Source organism: Penaeus chinensis, chromosome 37, assembly GCF_019202785.1.
Source record: "Penaeus chinensis breed Huanghai No. 1 chromosome 37, ASM1920278v2, whole genome shotgun sequence".
Lineage (NCBI taxonomy): Eukaryota > Metazoa > Arthropoda > Malacostraca > Decapoda > Penaeidae > Penaeus > Penaeus chinensis.
Window position 1 is genome coordinate 34,014,220 of NC_061855.1, and position 5,719 is coordinate 34,019,938.

The window sequence follows — 5,719 nt, forward strand, 5'->3', positions numbered from 1 at the left end:
CGGGGGGGGGGGAAAAAAGGGGGAGAGAGAGAAGCCCGGGGGTAGCGAGTAAGTGAAGGAGGAGGAGAGAGGAGGGAGGGAGAAGGGAGGGAAGCGAGGGAGGGAAGGGAAAGGGGAAAAGTGAGGAGGAAAAAATAGTAGGGAGAAGAGAGAGAGAGAGAAAAGAAGAGAGAGAGAGAAAGAAAGTAAGAAGGGAAAAAAAATTTGACATCGAAGAATGTCCGATTTTTCTCAACACTAACAAAATTCCCCATATTTACCATTTTGTCCTATTTTTGCAATGTCAAATTTGACATCGGGAAAAAGTTTCCCATTTTTTTCTCAACACCTAACAAATTCCGATATTTTTCCCTTTGTCCCCTTTTTTTCAAAAATCCAAATTTTACATCATAAAAAGTCGATTTCTCAAAAACCAAAAAAAGGGAGGGAGAGGAGACAGAGAGAGAAAAAAGAAAGAAAGAAAAAAGAAAGTGAGAGAGAAAGAAAGAGCAACAGCGAAGGGGGGAGAGGGGGGGGAGAGGAGAAGGAAGGAGAGAGACTGAAAATGAAAGGAAAGAGAGAGAGAGGAGCTCAGAGAAAAAAGAAAATCGGTAAAATGTCCGATTTTTTTTTAACACCAAAAAAAATTCCGATAATATTACCATGTCCCCATTTTTTCAACACCTAAAATAAATTCCGATAATATTACCAATCGTCCCGTTTTTGCAAACCCCAAATTTGACATCAGAAAATGTCCAATTTTTTACAACACTTAACAAAAAATTCGATAAAATTTACTCGTCCTTTTTTGCAAGTCCAAATTCACATCAGTAAAAGTCCGATTTTCTCAACCCTAACAAAATCGATAATATTAAAAAAAATACGTCCCTTTTTTTCAATGTCCCAAAATTTTACCCTCGGTAAAATGTCCCCTTTTTTTTTCAACACCTAAAAAATTCCGATAAAAATTTACCATTCGTTCATTTTTTTCAAAGTCCAAATTGACATCGTAAAATGGCCGAGTTTTTCAACAACAAAATTCCGATAATAATACCATGTCCATTTTTTGCAAAGTCCAAATTTGAATCGGTATAATGTCCCAGTTTTTTCAACAAAAACCCTCAAAAATTCTGATATTTACCATTCGTCTATTATTTACAAAGTCCAAAAACAAAAAATCGGTAAAAAGTCCGATTTTTCTCAACACCTAACAAATTCCCTAAAAATTTTCCCCTTTCCCATTTTTCTCAACATAACTAAATTCCTTAATTTACCTTCGTTCCCTTTTTTGCAAAATCTAAATTTTTCATCGGTAAAAAGTCCGTTTTTCTCAACACCAAAAAAAATTCCGATGATATTTAAACCCTGTCCCATTTTTTCCAACCTAGCAAAATTCCCAGGATATTACCATTCGTCCCCCCTTTTTTTTCAAAGTCCAAATTTGACATCGGTAAAATGTCCGATTTTTTTTCCCAAAACTAAACAAGGGAGGGAGAGGAGAGAGAGAGAAAAGAAAGAAAGAAAGAAAGAAAAGAAAGTGAGAGAGAAAGAAAGAGCAACAGCGAAAGGGGAGAGGGGGGGGGGTGAAGAAAAGAAGGAGGAGAGAGACTGAAAGAGAAAGAGAAAGGAGGGGAGAGAGCTACAGAGAGAGAGGGCGGGGAAAAAGAGAGAGAGAGAGAAGCGGGGGGTAGCGATGATAAGTGAAGGAAGGAGGGAGAAAGGAGGGAGGGGGGAGAGGGAGGGAGGCGAGGGGGGTGGGAGGAGGGGGGAAGGAGAGAGTGGGGAAGGAATTTTAGATAGGGAAAGAGAGAGAGAGGGGAGCAGGGGAGAGAGAGCAAGGAGAGAGAGAAAGAAAGTAAGAAGGAAAGAATTTGACATCGGTAGAATGTCCGATTTTTTTTAAACCAACAAAACTCCCTAATATTCCATTTGTCCCTTTTTGCAAAGTCTAAATTTGACATCGTAAAATGTGAGTTTTTCAACACCTAACAAAATTCCGATAATATTTACCATTCGGGCCATTTTTTGCAAAGTCCTAAATTTGACATCGGTAAAATGTCCGTTTTTCTCAAACCTAAGAAAATTCCGATGATTTTTACCTGTCCCATTTTTCTCAACACCCAACAAAATTCCCATATTTACCATTGTCCATTTTTTTTCAAAATAAAATTTGACTCGGTAAAAAGTTCAATTTCCAACCCTAAAAAAACTCCCATAAAATTTTCCATTCGTTCAGTTTTTGCAAAGTCCAAAATTTTAAAAAACGGTAAAATGTTCCTTTTTACACCAAAGAAAATTCCGATTAAAAATTTTTTCCATTTATCCATTTTTGCAATGCCAATTTGCATCGGTAAAGTCCCCATTTTTCTCAACACCTAACAAAATTCCGATATTTCCATTGTCCATTTTTTGGGAAAGTTTCCCAAAATTTACATCAGTAAAATGTCCGTTTTTTCTCAACACTTAACAAAATTTCCCATAAAATTACATTCGCCAGTTTTGGTAAAGTCCCCAAAATTTTACATCAGTAAAATGTCCAATTTTTCTCACACTAAAAAAAATTCCGAAAAAATTTTTCCATTTGTCCATTTTTTTCAAAGTCCAAAAAATTTGAAAAAATAAAATTTCCCATTTTTCTCAACACCAAACCCAAGGGAGGGAGAGAGAGAGAGGAGAAAAGAAAGAAAGAAAAAGAAAGAAAGTGAGAGAGAAAGAAAAAAGCAACAGCGAAGGGGGGAGAGGGGGGGGGAGGAAGAGGAGAGAGGAGAGAGACTGAAAGAGAAGAGAAGAGAGGGAGAGAGCTACAGAGAAAGAGACAAAACGGAAAATTTTCCCATTTTTTCTTAAACCAAAAAAAATTCCCCGGTAATTTTTTACCATGTCCGATTTTTCCAAACACCTAATAAATTCCAAATATTTACCATTGCCGTTTTTGCAAATCCAATTTGACATCGTAAAATGTCCAATTTTTTCCCCAACACTAAAAAAAAATCCCTAATATTACCATTCGTCCATTTTTGCAAAGTCCAAATTTCACATCAGTAAAATTTTCCCATTTTTCTCACACCTAACCCAAAAATTTCCCATAATATTTACAATACGTCCATTTTTTGCAATGTCCAAATTTGACATCGGTAAAATGTCCGATTTTTCTCAACACCTAACAAAATTCCGATAATATTACCATTCGTCCATTTTTGGGAAAGTCCAAAATTTTACCCTCGTAAAATGTCCGAGTTTTTTTCAACACCTAACAAAATTCCCATAATAAATACCTCGTTCATTTTTTTTCAAAGTCAAATTTGACATCGGTATAATGTCCCGGTTTTTCTCAACAAACCCCACAAAAATCTGATATTTCCATTCGTCTATTATTTTCAAAGTCAAATCAAACATCGGAAAAAAGCCCTTTCTTTAACACCTAAAAAAATTCCATAATATTTTTCCAAAGTCCGATTTTTTTCAACACCTTACTAAATCCTATAAAATTTACCATTTTTTTGGTTTCCCTTTTTTGCCCAAAATCTAAATTTTACCGTAAATGTCGATTTTTCAACACCCAAGAAAATTTTGATATATTTCCCGGGCCCAATTTTCTCAACACCCCCGCAAAATTCCGAGTTTTAAACCCTTCGTCCATTTTTTTCAAAGTCCAAATTTGACATCGGTAAAAAGTCCGAAATTTTTTTCACACTAAACAAAGGAGGAGAGGAAGAGAAGAAAGAAAGAAAGAAAGAAAGAAAAGAAAGTGAGAGAGAAAGAAGGCAAAGCGAAGGGGAGAGAGGGGGGGGGTGAAGAGAGAGAGAGAAGGAGAGAGACTGAAAGGAAGAGAAAGAGAGAGAGAAGAGCTACAGAGAGAGAGACGGGGAAAGGAAAGAGAGGGAAAGCGGGGGGGTGCGAGTGAGAAAATGAAAGGAAGGGAGAAAAAGGGGGGAGGGGAAAAGAGGGGAGGAGAGCGAGGGGGGTGGGAGGGAGAGGGAAAGGGAAAGTGAGGAAGAAAAAATGATAGGGAGGAAAAGAGAAAAGAGAGCAAGAGAGAGAGAGACAGGAGAGAGAGAGAAAAAAAAGGAAGAAGAAAAGAAATTGACTGTGAATGTCCGATTTTTCTTTTCCCCCTAACAAAACTCCGATAATATTTAACTTCGTCCATTTTTGCAAAGTCTAAATTTGAAAAACCGTAAAAAAGTCCTGAGTTTTCTCACACCTAAAAAAATTCCCCATAATAATTCCATTGGTCCAATTTTTGCAAAACTAAATTTAATAGGTAAAAAGTCCGTTTTTCTTTTAACCCCTAAGAAAATTCCATGATATTTACCATGTCGAATTTTTTTCTCACACCAAAAAATTCCCATATTTACCCTTCGTCCAATTTTTTTTTCAAAGTACAAAATTTGAACGGTAAAAAAGCCAATTTTTCTCAAACACCTAACAAAATCCGTAATATTTCCATTCGTCCCGTTTTTCAAAGACAAATTTGACCGGTAAAAAAAAATCCGTTTTTTTTTAACACCAAAGAAAATTCCGATAATAATTTCCATTTATCCATTTTTTTTTAATTTCCAAATTTGAAAACGGTAAATGTCCGATTTTTCTCAACACCTAAAAAAATCCCATATTTTACCCTTTGTCCCTTTTTTGCAAAGTCAAATTTGACATCAGTAAAAAGGGCGTTTTTCCAAAAACTTAAAAAAATTCCGATAAATTAAACCCTTCGTTTCCCGTTTTTTTGGGAAATCCAAATTTGACATCAGTAAAATGTCCAAAATTTTCCCCAACACTTAACAAAATTCCGATAATATTTAACCCTCGTTTCCCTTTTTTTCAAAGTCAAATTTGACTCAGTAAAAAGTCCGATTTTTCCCCCAACACCTAAAAAAAAAATTTCCCATAATTTTTAAAAATTCGGGCCCTTTTGCAAAGTCCAAATTTGACATCGTAAAATGTCCGAGTTTTCCCCCCCCCCCCCCCAAAACCTAACAAAATTCCGATAATATTTACCAAATTTGTCCCTTTTTGCAAAGTCCAAATGTGACAAAACGGTAAATGTCCGATTTTTTTTCAGCACCCTTTTAAAATTCCAATAATATTTTTTATTTATTTCCCTTTTTGCAAAGTCCCCAAAATTTTACATCGGTAAAATTCCCATTTTTCTCAATACCCAAAAATCCCCATAATATTTACCATCCGACCATTTTTTTCAAAGTCCAAATTTGAAAAAAAATCCGATATTTCCATTCGTTCCCTTTTTTGCAAAAACTAAATTTGGACGGGCGTAAAAAATCCTTTTTCTCAACACTTAACCCAAAATTCCGATAATATTCACCATGTCGTTTTTCTCAACACCAACAAAATTCCGTAATATTTACCAATCGCATTTTTTGCAAAGTCCAAAATTTTTACCCTTGTTTGAAAAAATTCCCGGAATTTTACCGTTTTCAAATTTGGAAATTTGCAAAAAAATGACGAATGGTAAAAAATTTTTCGGAATTTTGTTAGGTTTGAAAAAATCGACATTTTACCGATGTCAAAAATTGACATTGCAAAAAATGGACGAATGGTAAATATATCGGAATTGTAACGGGTGTTGAGAAAAAACGGACATTTTAAAACCCATGTCAGATTGGACTTTGCAAAAAATGGACGAATTGTAAATATTATCGGGAATTTGATAGGTGTTGAGAAAAATCGGACATGGTAAATATTTCGGAATTTGTTAAGTTTTTTAGAAAATCGGATATTT

The 5,719-nt window shown here is 35.3% G+C and overlaps 1 protein-coding gene across 1 annotated transcript in view; it reads right to left on the reverse strand.

Annotated features, from left to right (window-relative positions):
- The window catches only part of LOC125045389 (histone H2B-like), a 25,071-nt gene that overhangs the window by 18,385 nt on the left and 967 nt on the right, over positions 1 to 5,719 (reverse strand). The window lies entirely within an intron of this gene.